We start from the raw sequence: 18,658 nt of genomic DNA on the forward strand, positions 1-18,658 counted from the left end.
CTGGGTCCCACAGCCAGTAGGCGGTAGCACTGGGATTCAAAGCCACAGGGCCTGGCTCCAGACTTCATCCTGTCATCACCTATGCTAGCTTGGCTCTGGCTGCTTACTATGATGTCCTAAAAACAGTTTTTCCAAAGCAAAAGATAACATGACATGTATTGCGGGGTGGTTGGGAAAGGATCTCATTAGAGACAGAGGCTCTGTGATACTTCACTGACAACAGTTAAGAATGAATAATATGTTGAACATTTTCCTCGGCACGTAAAAATGGTCCGTGTTTCCCAGAATGGCCAGGCTAAAACATCAGACGCATCCCGTGTCGGGAAAGGCTCAGACTTTCAAAATGCCTTTTGTCTCATAAATACATAGGAGGCCTCCTTACCCAAGCTAGCAAGGATTTGGAGAGGAGGCGGGAATTCTCCATCCCAATCTTGGTCTCTCCTTAGCAGTTGACTAAGGCATCAACTGCAGCTCTTTCCTCCCACAGTTTAGGTCACAAAACCATGGACAGTGAATGAGACCCTGAGCAAAGGATTCTCTTCCCATCTTCCACGCAAAACCCTTCAATCAAATGTCTTCTTTTTCTCTTGTACATTTAAACAGACTTTAAAAATACACTTAGAGAAAACCAAAAAAAAAAAAAAAAAAAAAAAAAAGGCATGAGATTCTCCTTTTCTTTGGTTAGCCATAAATGTTTGTGAGGCATAAAAGCCCATGGTAGGGAGGGAGATAATAAGGCAGCTCAGTAATATACTACTGCTATTTCTAGAACATAATTACCAAGGAAAGCAATCAAGTGGCATGCATTTATTGAGCATTTACTAAGCACCCGGCTGTGTGGGGTAGAAAATAAGGGCGGTAAGGTCTTAATGAACAGATCCCTGGGAACTAAACATGGTAAAAGCAAAGAAGCAAACAAAATTTCTGTGTAAACTGTGAAAGCAAAGCTACCTAAGGGTAGGAAAAAACAAAACATTAAAGGGATGGAGAATTGTAAGGCTGTTCCTCTCTTGCCAAGACTTTGGGGGCCTTTTTCTCCTCAGGAGAGAAATCTCCTCCCCCAAATTCTCTCCACTTTCTCTCTCACGCAGAGGACTGTGTATGGCTCCCTGCATCCCTGGCAAGGTTCTGAGTGCAGAGCCCCCTAATGAGCTCTACTCCAGCCAGCATTCATACAGGTTCTGTCACTCTGCTCCTGCCCCGGCCTGGCCAGGCACAGTAGGGTATGACCACCAGTCATTCACACTGATGTATGCATTGGCCAGTGATGATTCAGACAAAACCCATTCACACTAAAATGGAACTCTACTGTGCTTTTGCACTTGAAAGCTGTTTCCTCCAGTTGGGGAAGTGGAGTTTCAGATACCACTAAGCGGGTTTTAGGAGGAAGAAGGGGAGCCTAAAATCACCTCAGTTCTGCTTATCTAGCTGGGCTTGGAAGTCTCAGCTCAAATGTCCCTTCTTCAAGGAACCCTTCTGTGGCATCGGGTCTAATGTTGGTCCCGTTATGTTATGCTGTTTTGTTTTATTCACAGTGCTTACTATTATTGTAAATTATCTTGTTTATTTCTCTACTGGTTTGTTTGTTTGTTTGTTTGTTTGTTTGTTTGTTTTGAGGGGGGGCACAAGTGAGCAAGGGAGAGAATGAGAATCTCACGAGGGGCAGAGAGGGAGAGAGAGAGAGAAGCGGGGCTCACCCGAAGCAGGGGCTAGAACTATGAACTGTGAGTTCATGATCTGAGCCAAAGTCTGATGCTTAGTTGACTGAACCACCCAGGCACCCTGTTAATTTCTCTATTGTATGTTACCCTGCACTTTCCTCTAAGTCCCATGGGAGATGAGATCTCAGTTTTTTTTCTACTCTGTCCCCAGCACCTGACACACTGGCTAGTACATAACACGTTATCAGAGTATCATGGTTGAGTGAATGAATGAGTGAGTGAACAGCTGAGTAAATGAATATGTTTGACCACCTGATTTAGTTCCTCAGGAGTGGCTGATAGGACATATGCAGGCAGCTGGTATTTGAACCAAGAGTACCCCTTGGGAAAAGGAGAGTCTCTTCAATAAAATAAGTTTAGGGAAAACTAGGTAACCACATACAGAGAAGACTGGAACTGGACTCTTACTGTGTACCACTCATAAAAATTAACTCAAAACAAACTAAAGATTGGGGCGCCTGGGTGGCTCAGTCAGTCAACTTTCCACCTTCGGCTCAGGTCACGATCTCACAGCTTGTGAGTTCAAGCCCCGCTTCAGGCTCTGTGCTGACATCTCAGAGCCTGGAGCCTGCTTTGGAGTCTATGTCTCCCTCTTTCTCTGCCCCTCTTCTGCTCATTCTCTCCCTCTCTCTCCCCCACGCCCCCCCCCCCAACTCTTTCTCTCAAAAATAAATAAACATTAAAATTAAAAAAAAAAAAGAATTAAAGATTAAAATGTAAGACTCAGGGTGCCTGCGTGGCTCAGTCAGTTAAGCATCCAACTTTGGTTCAGGTCATGATCTCACGGCTTGTGAGTTTGAGCCCCACGTCAGGCTCTGTGCTGACAGCTCAGACAGAGCCTGAAGCCTGCTTCAGATTTTTTGTCTCCCTCTCTCTCTCTGTCCCTCCACTTCTCACACATTCTCTCTCTCTCTCTCTCAAATACAAATGAACATAAAAAAATAAAACATAAATAAATATAAGACTCAAGACTGTAGAACTAGAAAAAAAAATAAGGAGAAAAGCCTCTTGACGTGGATCTTGGCAATAATTTTTTTGGACAGGACACCAAAAGAAGAGGCAAAAGTCAAAAGCAAAAATCGACAAGTGGGACTACATCAAACTAAAAAGCTTCTGCACAGCAAATAATCAACAAAATTAAAAGACAATCTACTGAATGAAAGAAAATATTTGCAAACTACATGTCTGTAAGAGGTAAAATATCCAAAATATAAGGAACCCATACAACTAAACACCAAAAAAACCCCCCAAACAACCTGATTTTTTTTTTTTAAAATGGACTGAGGAACTGAATAGACATGTAGTGAATCATTATGTTGTACATCTAAAGTTAATATAATGTTACACGTCAATTATACCTCAATTTAAAAAAAAGCATACAAGTGGCCAACAGCTGTATGAACAGGTACTCACTAATGTCACTAACCATCAGGGAAATGTTAATCAAAACAACAATGAGATACTACCTAACACCTGTTAGAATGGCTACTATCAAAAAGACAAGTGATAACAAGTGTAGGCAAAGATGTGGAGAAAACGAAAACCCTCGTGCCCTATTGCTGGGACTGTAAGTTGGTACAGCCACCATAGAAAACAGTATAGAGTTACTGAAGATCTTCAAAAAATTATAAACAGAACTACCATATGATCAAGTAATGCTACTTCTGGGCATATGTTCAAAGGAAATGAGAACAGAATCCTGGAAATATAGCTGCACCCCCCACGTTCATTGCATCATTATTCACAATAGCCATGACATGCAAACAACCTAAGTGTCCATCAAGAGATAAGTGGATGAAGAAGATCTGGTTTATATACATATGCAGTGGAATATTATTCAGCCATGAGAAAGAAGGAAATCCTGCCATATGCAACAACATGGATGAATCTCAAGGCCGTTACGCTAAGTCAAATGACTCAGACAGAGAAAGACAAATATTATGGAATTGCATACCTGTGGAATCTAAAAAAGCCAAACTCACAGAAACAGAGTAGTGGGGTGGGAAGCAGTGGGGTGGGAAGGTGGGGGAATGGGGAGAGGTTGGTCAAAGGGTATAAGTTAGAAGAAGAATAAGTTCTAGAGATCTAATATGGAATGGGGAGAGGTTGGTCAAAGGGTATAAGTTAGAAGAAGAATAAGTTCTAGAGATCTAATATACTGCATGGTGATTGTAGTTAATAATACTGTATTATATACTTGAGAGTTTATATGAGTAGATCTTGTATGTTCTCACCACAAAAAAGAAATGGTAATTATATGACACGATGGAGGTGTTAGCTAAAGCTATGGTGACAATCATTTTGCAATATGTAAATACATCAAATCACTATGTTGTAGCCCTTAAACTTACAAAGTGTTGTGTCAGTTATATTCCAATAAAGCTTGGGAAAAGTGATTGGCAGGGGTTGGAGATCTGAAGGGTTGCATGCTGGTCTCTGTGCCTCAGACCAGGAGTGGGCAAACTATAGGCCAGCTTGTTTCAATACATAAAAGTGTAGTGTAACACAGCCACACCCATTAGTTTACACATTGTGTAAGGCCACATTTGAGCTCCAATGACAGAGTTGAGTAGAGAGAGACCATATGGACCACAATGTAAAAATATGTACAATCTGGCCCTTTACAAAAAGTTTGCTGACCCCCACCTAGATTTGCCCTAGGGGAGTTAAACTGAGGCTGTTAGATCCCCAATTTGTGAGCTCTTGGGGATGAAGGAGGTACTGCCTCTTTGTTATTAGTAAATGTTTCTCCCCCTTTATTAATATGCACTATCTCAAAATACAATTTTAAATAAAAAGTGTTTTTTACTTAAAATTTTTAAAGTAGAATGCCTAAAGACAATCTGTTTATTGTATTACTCAAGATAGGCCTGGGGCACTTGGGTGGCTCAGTCAGATGAACATCAGACTCTTGATTTCTGCTCAGATCATGATCTCACGATTTGTGGGTTTGAGCCCCACATCAGGTTCTGAAGCTGACAGTGTGGAGACTGCTTGGGATTCTCTCACTCCCTTGCCCTCCCTCCCTGGCATGTTCTGTCTCCTTCTCTCTCAAAAATAAATAAATAAACTTAAAATTTTGGGGGGGGGGGCGGCGCCTGGGTGGCTCAGTCGGTTAAGCATCCAATTTCGGCTCAGGTCATGATCTTGTAGTTTGTGAGTTCGAGCCCCACGCTGGGCTCTGTGCTGACAGCTCACAGCCTGGAGCCTGTTTCAGATTCTGTGTCTCCCTCTCTCTCTGCCCCTCCCCACTCATATTCTGTCTCAGAAATAAACATTAAAATTTTTTTAAATTTTTTTAAATTTTTTTAAATCATAGGCCAGGTTGTGCTATAGTTAACAAACCTGAAAACCTCAACAGTTTAAAACAACCAAGTTCATCTCCCACTATTACATGTCCCATGTGAGTTGGCAGGGGCTCTTTACATTGTAGTCACTCAAGAACCCAAGGCTGATGGAGGTGCATCTCCACTCTACCTCCATGATTTCCAAAAACAGGGGTGGGGGTGTGAGGGAGGAGAATACAGTGAATCATACACAGGATTCTGAGGTTCCCACCTGGAAGTGACACAGGCCGCTTCCATTCACATTCCGTTACTCGGAGCAAGGCTCATGGCCACATCTCAGTCCACCAGAGTGAGGATATATAATCTTCCCACAGGAGTGGGCGTTGAATATTTGTGGGAACTTTATAACTGCTATCTATAATTGTTCTTTAAGTACTTGAGTTAAGGAAAAAAGTAGTGGGTTAGGATTAGGACCATAGATTCTAATCCCAGGTAGAATTGGACCCACAGGAATTAAAGCGAGAATGAGGGGCCCCTTTCCTGAGTCCCCACCCCCTGAGGTGCCTTGAGAAACCACAGGCTCCAAGTCCCACTGTTTAAAAAAAAGGAAACCCTGGAATTTGACATAGGCTGCAATATTCTATTAGAGATGTTATTAACTTTAACGTTTAAAACTCTATTGAGACCAAAATAGTCCAGCTAATCATATCCAAACAGTACTCAGGAATTTAGAACTTTTTGAGTTGCTTTACGTTTGTCTATAACTCTCAAGGCTAAAAAAGCTCTTTGGATGTCTAACTGCAGTGGGAGTGTTCTGCATTCCTCCACACACTGCAGCGTGCCTTTGGTGCACAGCGTAAGAAATGTTTGTCTCCTGAAGTTTCCATATCTGGGGTGGGGAACTGTCTGGCCTGGGCTTTCAACATCTTATTCATCTCACTCCTAGGAATCACTGCAAGCCCCAAGAGCCAAAAAAAAAAAAAAAAAAGAAAAGAAAAGAAAGAAAGAAAAGAGAGAAAGAAATGAAAGAAAGAAAAGAAAAAAGAAAATGGGAAAGAAAAGAAAAAAGAAAAGAGAAAAGAAAAGAAAGAAAGGTGAGAAAGAAATGAAAGAAAGAGAGAAAGAAAGAAAGAAAGAAAGAAAAGAAAATGGAAGAAAAGAAAAGAAAAGAAGAAAAGAAAAAGTGAACGTTTGTGGTATGGATGGTGTAGGAAGCATAGATCATGACACGGCTGGGGAAAATCAATCTTCTGCCCCACGGGAGGCCTGAGTTAGAAAAAGAACACAAGGAGGAATTCTATGGAAAGAGAGCAGGGAGATCTTCTTTAGTGCTCCGGCCCAGGACTGAACTTGGTTCCGGTCAGTCAGCCAAGGTGACTGACGGGCTGCATCACCAAGCAACACGTGGGCATCCTGGAGGAGTCGGAAGGGAGAGCATCAGTCCATTTGGACCACGTGGTATCAGTTATCCAGTTGGTTGATTCTGACCCAGAAAAAGCAAAAGCTTCATATTCAATGACAAAAAACAGAGCCTTCTGATGAGTATTGCCAGCGGAGGGAAGGGGGTACTTACTGAAGGGAGAGAAGCGGGCTTAGTTCACCCTGGCTGTCATAGCAAAATACCGTGGACGGGGTGGCTTAACAGAAATTTCTTTTCTCAGTTTTGGAAGCAGGAAGTCCAAGATCCAGGTGCTGGCAGGATTGGTTTCTGCTGAGGCGTCTCTCCTTAGCATGCAGACGGTCTGTCTGCCTCTGCACACGGTTGTGTCTCTGTGTGTGCATTTCCCTGGTGTATCTCTGCACCCTGATCATCTCTCACTATACGGACAGTATTCAGGTTGGGTTAGGGCCCACCCTAACTTACTTATCTCTTTAAAGTCCTGTTTCCAAAAACAGTCATATTTTGAGGAACTAGGGGTTAGGATGTCACCATATGAATACAGGGGAGACAAAATTCAGCCTAGAACATGGACTCTTAGAGCATATTAGAAAACTTGAAACTCCTCACTCTGTTCATATCAACAATGAATATCAAGTATAACTGCCCTGAACTTCCTGTCCTTCACAAAATCTCCTCTGGCAGCTCCTCCCAACACTCTGTGTGTGTGTGTGTGTGTGTATGTGTGTCTGTGTGTGTGTGTGTGTGTGTGTGTGTGTGACTTTGATGTTTTGCTCAAAAAACATGCCAAAAAGCAAGGGTGCAAAATGCATCTAGAGATTAGCACACAGTGTCATCTAACCTGAGTTTTCCTTTCCAGGAACTTGTGCACTTGAATAGTGTTTTTTTAAATGTTTATTTATTTTAGTTTTGTGAGAGAAAGAGCATGCAAGCAAGGTAGGGGCAGAGACAAAAGAGAGAGAATCCCAAGCAGGCCCCACACTCAGTGCAGAACCTGACACGGGGCTCAGTCTCATGACCGTGAGATCATGACCTGAGCCGAAATCAAGAGTTGGACACTCTACTGACTGAGCCACCCAGGGACCCTGCACCTGAATAATTTTTTTAAATGCTGCCAATGTGACAAAATGTAGGCGCAGCAGTTTCTATAATTTTTATGACCATCGAGATCTGTTCGATATAGAGACAGGCACTGAAGATCCCCTGAAGAGGCTTAGGAGTTCCCAGAGTATGAAGATACCTTCCCACATTCTATTGAAAATGCCTTTATGTTGTCCCTTGTCTTGGATGACAGTTTAGCAGGGTATACAATTCCAAGGTGATTTATTTTCTCTCAGCACTTTGAATTGTTCCCCTGGATTCTGGCTTCTCTTGTTGCTGTTGAGAAGACTGGTATCTAATTGTTGTTCCTTTTTTGGCTTATGTTCTCTCCTTTCTCTCTAGTTCTTTTTATGATCTGTCTTTAGCTTTCTAAAGTCCTCATTATAATGTTTGTAGTAATGGACTTATTTTTATTATCTTGCTTGGGATTTGATGTTCTCCAATCTGAGAAATCATGTCTCTCACCAATTTATGTTTTTCAGTTTTGCTTTGAATATTGCCTTTACTTCCCTCTGTCTATTATCTCCTTCTGGAACTCTAATTAAATATATTTTTAATATCTACATCTTTCTCCATAGCTCTTAGCCTCAGTTACATACCTTCCATACTTTTATTTCTCTGTATAGCATTACAAGGTGATTCTTCAGCTTTTTCTTCCAATTTGTTAATTCATTCCTTAGCTGTGGCTCAGCTGTCATTTAATCCATGCTTTGCATTTTATTTAAAATTTTTTTTTTAAATATGAAATTTATTGTCAAATTGGTTTCCATACAACACTCAGTGCTCATCCCAACAGGTGCCCTCCTCAATACCCATCACCCACCCCCCCCACCCCCATCAACCCTCAGTTTATTCTCAGTTTTTAACAGTCTCTTATGTTTTGGCTTCCTCCCTCTCTAACCTCTTTTTTTTTTTTCTTCCCCTCCCCCATGGTCTTCTGTTAAGTTTCTCAGGATCCACATAAGAGTGAAAACATATGGTATCTGTCTTTATGACTTATTTCACTTAGCAGAATACTCTCCAGTTCCATCCATGTTGCTATAAATGACCAGATTTCATTCTTTCTCATTGCCAAATAGTATTCCATTGTATATATAAACCACATCTTCTTTATCCATTCATCAGTTGATGGACATTTAGGTTTCTTCCATAATTTGGCTATTGTTGAAAGTGCTGCTATAAACATTGGGGTACAAGCACCCTTATGCATCAGCACTCCTGTATCCCTTGGGTGAATTCCTAGCAGTGCTATTGCTGGGTCATAGGGTAGATCTATTTTTAATTTTTTGAGGAACCTCCACACTGTTTTCCAGAGCGGCTGCACCAGTTTGCATTCCCACCAACAGTGCAAGAGGGTTCCTGTTTCTCCACATCTTCACCAGCATCTATAGTCTCCTGATTTGTTCATTTTAGCTACTCTGACTGGTGTGAGGTGGTATCTGAGTGTGGTTTTGATTTGTATTTCCCTGATGGGGAGCGACGTTGAGCATCTTTTCATGTGCCTGTTGGCCATCTGGATGTCTTCTTTAGAGAAGTGTCTATTCATGTTTTCTCCCCATTTCTTCACTGGATTATTTGTTTTTTGGGTGTGGAGTTTGGTGAGCTCTTTATAGATTTTGGATACCAGCCCTTTGTCCGATATGTCATTTGCAAATATCTTTTCCCATTCCATTCGTTGCCTTTTAGTTTTGTTGATTGTTTCTTTGCAGTGCAGAAGCTTTTTATCTTCATGAGGTCCCAGTAGTTCATTTTTGCTTTTAATTCCCTTGCCTTTGGGGGTGTGTCAAGTAAGAAATTGCTGCAGCTGACATCCTTTGCATTTTAAATCTCAATTTCTATAGTTTACATTTCTAGAAATTCCGTTTGGTTATTTGCAAAACTTCCCATTTATTCTTGATAGTCTTTTGTTCATGTCTTATGTCTATAATTTTCTCTGTTTCTTTGCAAATACTTCAAACATACTTATTTCACATCTTGTATTAGATGATATTACACCCCGGGTTGTTATAGTCTAATTATGTTCTCTTTTATTCTGCTGAGCCCAATTTATGATGGCCTAATTTCTCATGTGTTTCTAATTTTTTTTAAATTTTTGGTTCATATAAGGCTCCTCTTAAATGCAGGAGCCCTGAGGAGTCTGGATTGAAGGTGCATTCCTCCATACACCTGGTGCCTTGGGGTATTATGAACTTGAAATACTTTTAAGATAATTTTTCTACCTGGGGATTCCCAGACCCTATAAGTAGAGTAAATACTTAACCTCTGTGAGGCTAGGCTTGGAATTATAAATTCTCAGGAAAGACTTTTGGTTGCTGTTTTGTTTTTCATCCCTTTGACCAAGGCCTGAGACAAACACATTTTCTTGTTGGGTTTCTTTTGCCAAAGGATGAACTCTTTTCCCAGCCCAACTTTTTCCTTGAGAGTATAGATGTTTGAGACCCCCAGCTTTTTTCAGGAACTCAGTTCTCATTCCCACAGGACTTTAGTTCCCCCATAAAGAACGGAACTCCCTGGATCAACTCATGCCCCCAAAGCAGCTCTATGCTTCAGGGTTTGCTGACCACTCTGGTTTCAACTTTTTTCTTACCTCCTGTGAATCTCATTTACTTTCTTATAAGTTTAACTGTGCTTTTAACCAAACATTTGGTATTATTATCCAGTGCTTTTGTGTTTTTGTAGGGGAACATTTTCCAGAATTTCCAGTCAGCTCTTTTGCTGAGGCAGAAATGTGTTCCTGGGCTCTGCAGGCTGGGGCTTCTGTAACCCCTGAGGACTTCTTCAGTTGTCTGTGAGGCAGTGGTGTTCTTGCTTCAGTTTAGTGGGACAGAGAGCCTCTTCTCTTTTCCTTTCTAATCCAGGTGAGACTCCAATAACCCATGGAAATATTGTATTGTTTGCTATAAGCAATTGCATTGTAGCAAACAGGTCATGGGGCTGAGACTCAGAAAACCCAAAACTGGCTTCTCATTTTGGCACTGTCCCTTTGACAAATCCCTAAAACTCTCTGTAATTTGTTGTTTTTTTCAATCTACAAATAGGAGAGTATTTACTTACTTATTTTTTTTGTAATTGGGACGTAAAATGGGATAAGTGGCTATAAAAGTCCTCTGTTAACTCTAAAGGTGGTATCAGGGCAAGCCACTCTGAGGGAAAAGTACAGTAGCAAGTTCACCTTCTAAAGGAGAATGCACTGGTGTGCCTTCTGGGGTGCATCGTCTGTGCTCCTGGGGTAGCAGCTGCCTAATTAGGAATTCAGACTCAATTTGCAAGGACTAAAAATACACTTTTTAAAAGTAAACTAGTACATAATATATACCAATCTCTTCCTTCCACTTATAAACAATGCAATACCACAGTAAAAAGCAAGCGTTGAAAGAAAACAAACTCTTGAATACAAATTGTGTATTCTTGCACCTTGGGAGTTCAGCTCCTCTAAACATCTGTGTTCACTTAGTTCAATTTCTCAGTCTTTGAGATTCTTTGAGCTCTTTTCACAGCACCTGAGATCCTCAAGGCTGGACTCATTAGAAAAACACCTTCATAAGTGCACCTGCCTGTCTATCTCACCTTGACTGTGGAAGCCCACTCTGAACATCGTTAAGCTCCCTCTATTGCTGCCACACTGTCTTCTCATAGTGACCTCTTTGGAAAGAGCAGTGACATCCTGTGGATGGCAGTGGGTACCCCTACCTTCACTCCCACTGTTTACATCTGTCTCCTCACTTTTTAGCCCAAAAGCGTTTGTTCTGTTTTTCAGTGTGATTCCTCGGACCAGCAGCATCACTGGGAATTTGCTAGAAGTGCAGAATCTCAAGTCTTTCTTCCGACCTATGGAATCAGAATCTGCTTTTTCAAGAGATACCGGGGATTCACATGCACATTAAAGCTTGAAAAGCACAAATTTAAAAATCATCATGCTAGGGGAGCCTGGGTGACTCAGTAGGTTAAGCATCCAACGTTGGATCAGGTCATGATCTCACCATCCATGAGTTCGAGCCCTGTGTCAGGCCCTATGCTGACAGCTCAGACTGGAGCCTGCTTCAGATTCTATGTCTCCCTCTCTCTCTGCCCCTTCCCTGCTCATACTCTGTCTCTGTTGTCTCTCTCTTAAAAATAAAATAAAAACATAAAAAAAAAATTTAATCATCATACTGAAAGAACATTTTAAATCAATAATTTGGTAGCTTATTGTATGTAAGAGTCACTTGGAATGTTCCTTAAACATGCAGTTTTCCTTTTTTTAATGTTTCTTTATTTTGAGAGAGAGAGAGTGTGGAGGGGGGGGGCAGAGAGAGAGGGGGAGAGAGAATCCCAAGCAGGCTCCACGCTGTCAGTGCAGAGCCTAACTCGGGGCTCAATCCCATGAACCATGAGATCATGACCTGAGCTGAAATCAAGAGTCAGATGCTTAACCAACTGAGCCACCCAAGCGCCCCAAACATGCAGACTTTCTGACTGACCCACTGGAAATAGAGTCATAATTTCTGTGGACGAATCCATAAATCACACTTGGAGAAACATACTTTCAAACAAAGTATAGTGTCTGTATTATGATTTGCATAATTTGGAGGTGTTTTTAGCATATTAGTGAGATTCACCTTTCTCTTGTCCAGGTGTGAGTCCATTAAACTTCATTTTCACACCTTTCAGAAACCCCTTAAAGTATTCCTTAAACAAGACTCCTCCATGTCAAACTTCTTCCTCAGGTCTTTTCAAGGGCAAATGTAGCCATCTGACTCCTTCTGCCTAACCGGTGTCTTAACCTCTGACTCCAGTTACGTACTCTTGCTGAAGATGGTCCCAGTACACATCAGATCGCCTGACAAAGAAGTGAGTGGACATCCTCTTGATATAGTCCTTTTGCCTTAACTCTGTACCTGCTAAAGGAGAGGAGGAAAGAGAATGGTGTTTAAAAACATGAAGACAGGGGTGCCTGGGTGGCTTGGTCGGTTAAGAGTCTGACTTAGGCTCAGGTCCTGGTCTCACAGCTCGTGATTTTGAGACCCACATTGGGCTCTGTGCTGACAGCTCTGAGCCTGGAGTCTGCTTTGGATTCTTTGTCTCCCTCTTTTCTCTGCCCCACCCCGCTTGCTCTCTGTCTCTCTCTGTCTCTCAAAAATGAATAAACATTTTTTAAAAATATAAAACGTGAAGACAATCTTTTAAAAATAGCTAATTTCATCAGATCCCTGTCACTTGATTTTCTACCATCTCCCTACAATCAGACTCTGCTCCCAAATTGTGCTCCCAGCTGAACATTCAGGTTGGGTTCAAGTTCCAGCCCTGGTGGTTTCTTACTTTGTGACCTTGGGCAAGTTTCTTAACCTTTCCTAACCTATTTCTTCATCTCTAAATGGAAATCAGAGTATCTACCCCTTGAGGTTGTTGTAAGAATTTTCAGAGTTAGTGATTGCAAAGTATTTGGCCTACATTTGCTGCAGAATAAGCATTGATCAATTTTTTTAGATGTTTATATATTTTTGAGGGAGAGAGGGGGACAGAGGATCTGAAGTGGGCCTTGTGCTGACAAAGCACAGAGTCTGTGATTCGAAATTATGAACTGCAAGATCACGACCTGAGCCAAAGTCAGACGCTTAACTGACTGAGACACCCAGGTGCCCCAGCATTGATCAATTTTAACATATTATCAAAAGATGCTTTGGAGATGGCTAGATGCCCACCTTCAGTGGTCTGGTACTTTGGTGGTTCCCAATGTACTATGATTCCTGGCATATATGTTTTTGTGTAGTTCCTTCCCATTTTGACTCTGGTCTTGGCCATGTGATTAGCTTCGGCCAATGGGACTATGGCCAATGGGACTATGATGTAAGTGGAGGCTTAATAGGCCCTTGCACATTGAGGCTCATCTTCTTGGGACACTCTTTCTTGGAACCAAGCCAACCATCCATGCGGAAGCCCAAAGAACCATGAGAAGAACTGAGGTCTCAGCCAAGATTCCTTACTGAAATCCAGCTAGGGACCAACACTAACTATTTGCTGTAGGAATGAGGCCATTTTATACCTTTTGGCCATCCTGGTACCCCAGCCTATACCACATGAAGCAAATGAACCACCTGGTCAGCCCACAGAATCATGAGAAACAATATATTGTTTTTGTTTTAAGACACTAAGTTTTGAGCTTGTTTATTTTACAGCAACAGATAAATGAAATATCCATTCTCCCCATTTTCCTATTAGTCAGACCCCAATTTCATTTTGTGTACAATGCACCCAGCTATATTTCCTTCCCTTCCTTTAGGATGGGAGTGGCCATGTGACACAGTTTGGCCAATAAAATTGAGATGTTGGTTGGGGCTTTCAGAAAATTTCCCTATAGAGCAGACTCTACTGGCTGTCTACTCTTTCCCTTCTTCCTGCCTGAACACAGAATGGATGCTGTAAGTGGACAAGCTGTCCTCTAATAATGAGGGAAAACCTAGAGAACCACAAAGGCCTCAGACCTAACCACCTTGAACCACTGATCTGAAAGCAAGCGAGTTTGCAAAATATGAGGAAAACATGCCCCTATTGTGTGAAAGCCACCATTATCTCGTAATAGGCATTGTTATCACTAGAACAGGCAGCTGATTATGACGCCGACGGTGTTTCAATCCCAACATTATTTAGTAACATGGAAGCTGCATAGCACAATCAATGTCAAGCCAGGCTGCATGTTGTAATAGGAACCTCTGTGGGTACGGATGAGTTACTTATATTTTGGTTCCCATAACACACTGCTTCCTAATATTTAAGCAGAACAGAATGTCTCACATTTTCAAAGGCACTGTTTTCCAGGCAACATGGCTTGGCAGAGCCACAGAATAGTGTCAAAGAACTAGAAAGCAACATGGTGACTCTGTCCATGTAGGTCTATAGACCATCTCTCCAAATAGGTTGGAAGTTCCTTGAAGACAGAAAACATCTCCTGTTTTTTCTTTCTTGGTGTGTTCAGTGCTATGCCTTACAGTTTAGTTGACAAAGTTTTCATATAACTTTCACTTTCACTTAACAGAGCGGGGCGCCTGGGTGGCTCAGTCGGTTAAGCGTCCGACTTTGGCTCAGGTCATGATCCTATAGTTCATGGGTTCCAGCCCTGCGTCAGGCTTTGTGCTGATAGCTCAGAGCCTGGAACCTGGTTTGGATTCTGTGCCTCCCTCTCTCTGCCCCTCCCCCACTTGATGGTGGGCACGCACTCTCCCTCAAAAATAGATAAACATTAACAAAAATTTTAGGGGCGCCTGGGTGGCTCAGTCGGTTAAGTGTCCGACTTCGGCTCAGGTCATGATCTCGCAGTCTGTGAGTTCGAGCCCCGCGTCGGGCTCTGTGCTGACCGCTCAGAGCCTGGGGCCTGTTTCAGATTCTGTGTCTCCCTCTCTCTCTGACCCTCCCCCGTTCATGCTCTGTCTCTCTCTGTCTCAAAAATAAATAAAAACGTTTAAAAAAAAAAATTTAAAAAAAAAAAAAAAAAAAAAAAAAAAAAAAAAAACAAAAATTTTAAAAAAGAGACTTAGCAAATAGTACCCTAGAAATGTTTAAACTACAGGCTTTGGCATTAAAAAAAATTTTTTTTAATGTTTTTATTTATTTTTGAGACAGAGACAGAGCATGAGCAGGGGAGGAGCAGAAAGAGAGGGAGACACAGACTGGGAAGCAGGCTCCAGGCTCTGAGCTGTCAGCACAGAGCCTGACATGGGGCTCGAATCACCGAGTGCGAGATTGTGACCTGAGCCGAAGTCAGACACTTAACTGACTGAGCCACCCAGGCACCCTGCAGGTTATGACATTTTTAATAACAGTTGAGTTGATTTTGATATATGCCACTATTTTATTTTCCTCAGGCCTCTATGAATCTCTTACTTTTCTCCATGTAGGTAATAATTATCGATATTATTTTTTTAGCTCTTGCTCTGTGCCAGGTACTGTTGTACGTGTTTCATATGTATTAATTATTTAAGCTACAAGATAACCCAAGAGGCAGGTACTAATACTACTCCCAGTTGGCCAATGAAGAAACCGAGGCTAAGAAAGATTAATTGACGTGCCCCAAATTGCACAGCTTGGAAGTGGAGAAGCCAGGGTTCCAACCAGAGTATTTCTTCTTTGTTTTTGTTTTTAAAAATTCCTTCAATTCTCATTGTTACTCCATGTTTAAGAACAAAGAGAAAATAAAAAGAGGCCAATCATGACTTCTGCCCAGTAGGGGACAGTTGCTTCTGGCTGGAGAAACCCATTCCCCAGGCCACACTGGGAGGATTCCTGCCCCAATACAGATCCTCTGTTCTCACTGGTTCGTCCACAGAAGTGGCCTCACACACTTCTAAAATTTCTTCAAGGTGCACTTACCTATAAACTTGAATCCTTTTCTGCCCCTCCGAATCACACATGCAAGTAAAAATGCTCTGACTTGGAACAGAAGGCAGTTAGGTCAGTGAAAGAGCATCAGGATAAAAAGAAACACACTGAATGTTCTCATAATTCATATTTCTTAATATGAGTGAGTTATGTTGGATGTGAATGGAGAGTCCTCTTAAAGCCAAAGTTTAAATAAAAACGTTTTAAAATACTTTCCAGAAGCCCACAAAGCAAATATGAGACCCACTCAGACCTTCACCTCCCTCTCTTCGTCCCAGAGCCCTGGGTCTCTTGGTGGCAAATTTCCCAGACTAAGTCAGTGCCAACTGAGTCTTCTGGTTCTCTCAAATGGCCTCCCAAACCACTTCCTTTTAATGTAATTCTAAAGAACAAACTCCCCTCTGGTTGGCCAACAGTGACCTCGATATCCTTAACACCAGAACTCTGCCCTCCTCCCTTTTATTGGTCTATTATTGTGAAGCCAATTTGTCTTCTTGGCATTTGTGTTCTAAAGGTTCTAGGAATCCTTTGGAGGAAGTCACCATGGCCCTTTTCTGGCTTCTGCTTTTGCTGGCTTCTGTGGATTCTGTGGACCTTCCCTGTCCCACTTCATCTCTGTTGAAGGAATATTTCCACGGTGATCTCTCTGGCTCCCCCAATTCTGTCCCTCTCCTCTCTTCTGGTATATCACAGGACAGTCCAAAACATTTTCATGGTCTGAATCTTGTTCTGAAACTCAAGCAGGAAGTCTAGAACAATAAATTACAGGGCTGTCTTTGAAATAGAAGCCAAAGGAAGAATGATAATTTTACCTTATAAGAACCTCCATCCTGAATGTGAGAAACCTGCTTGAGGTGCATATTTTTGGATAGTTGAGGAATTTGTATTAAGGCAAAACAAACAAAGGACTTGTGGAATTTTGTTAAATATCTTCACAGCAGTGTAGTCATATATCTTAAGTACTAACAGTCTGCTGTGCAAAATGAATCTTAAAAATGTGTTCACTTGCAGAGTTGAAAGACCAATTTCGAAAACAAGAATCTAGTTCGTGTAGTCTACTGAGGATTTTAAAGAGAAGAAACACAAATGGAAAAGTGAAAATGACTAACAGAAGTTAAATGACTACAAAGCCTTTGAAACACACAAGCAAGAAGCCTTAACAGATGCAAAATAACTCATCAGCCAGAGTCATACACAGGTTTATTATGGGTGCACTATTCGGATAAGGAAGGAGCATGAATTAAAATGTCTCACGGGCAGGGGTTGATCTCAATGAAGAAGACAAAAATTTCAGAGCTCAGGTTTAATGCTGTAACAGAAAACAAGTGCACTGGGCCAAGAAAAACAGTGGCTTGGTTGAGAACCACTCTGTCGAGAAATCCTTCTGGAGCACTGATTCCTGTAAGGCCCACTGCCAGAGCCACCCCACCTTCTTCACCCAATGTCTTCTTTGCTTGCAATGCTAAACCAAGAACCAGGTGCTCCAGGCATGGCTGCAACAGCCCATAAAGCCCAGCCCCACTTTATGATAATCTAGGGAGAGAGTATAAAATACCAACGCCTGGGCCCCACACCAGACCACTTTAATCAGTATCCTAGGGCATGGGGCCAAGGCAATTGGTGATCTTTAAAGGCAGGTGGTTCTAACAGGCTGCCAAGATTGTGACCCACCGTCGACGAAGGAGAAAAGGTACACACGTCACAGCTGTAGATTTACATCCCGTAACACTGCTTCTGCCTGGGGAGCTCTGTGAACATTTTTTCGCTTAGATTTCTGGCAACAAAGTAATTGCCTTCTCAATTTTCTCGAATTCCCGTGATACCCTCCTCCACTACCTTACTGGGAGAACATTTTCTGTCATTTCTAACACGTCTAATGACATTTTCTGTCATTTCTGCACGGCAGACCCACCATCCTGGCAGCATGATGGCTATTTGGAGCATCATAAAATGGAGAAAGGAGAGGCCACTAAGATTGAGCTTTTGGTGGCTGTTGCCTGTTGTAAGGTTAATCTCACCCGGGTTCCAGTCCTTTTATCCACCAGGCCTTTGCCAGAACCGGGAGAAGTCATAAGATCGATACAGAAGTGCTTTATAAGTCAGTGTGGCCTGAAGGCAATATGGGGTAGTGGTTAGGAGGACCACTCTGGAGTCGGGTATCTCAAACTTTGATTTTTGCTGCCTCTATTTCTGGCTCTATGATTTGGGCAGTTTACCGGATCTGTTTGAAACTCAGTTTCTGCGTCTTGTAAAAATAGGATGATACCCCATCCAAGTTGCTACATTAAGAAAAACTTTGCATCTATTAAATTCTCGATCTATATTAGGTCTTAAGATGACAGTATTGTATAGCAGTCAAGAGTGAAGCCTCTAGAGCCAGATTGCCCTAATTTGAATCTCAACATTGCCACCAGCTGTGTGACTTTAGGCACGTTACTTAATCCCTCTGTGCTCCAGTTCCCTCAAGTGCCAAAAGGGATAATAATGGCACTTATAGGGTTGATGTACCGGGAAAAGAGCTATCAACAGAGATTCCTTTTTACCTAAGAAACTTATCTCCATGAGAGGGCAACCTTGTTCTCAAAAAGTCTCCTCTCATCTTCCTGCTAGTGGTCTTCCTGTCTTTTGTGTCCTCAGTCCCCTACCCCTCTCCTTGGCTCATAGAAGCCTCATGTTGCCCGGCTGTCTTAGAATTTCATGTCTGTGTGGATTCTCTGGATGTCCAAAAATAAATGTGATTTTTCTCCTGTTAATCTGTCGCATGTCAATTTGATTCTTAGTCCAGCTAGAAGGACTTT

The sequence above is a fragment of the Panthera pardus genome, unplaced genomic scaffold, assembly GCF_024362965.1.
Source record: "Panthera pardus isolate Hobbes unplaced genomic scaffold, ASM2436296v1 HiC_scaffold_2, whole genome shotgun sequence".
NCBI classification, from domain to species: Eukaryota; Metazoa; Chordata; class Mammalia; order Carnivora; family Felidae; genus Panthera; species Panthera pardus.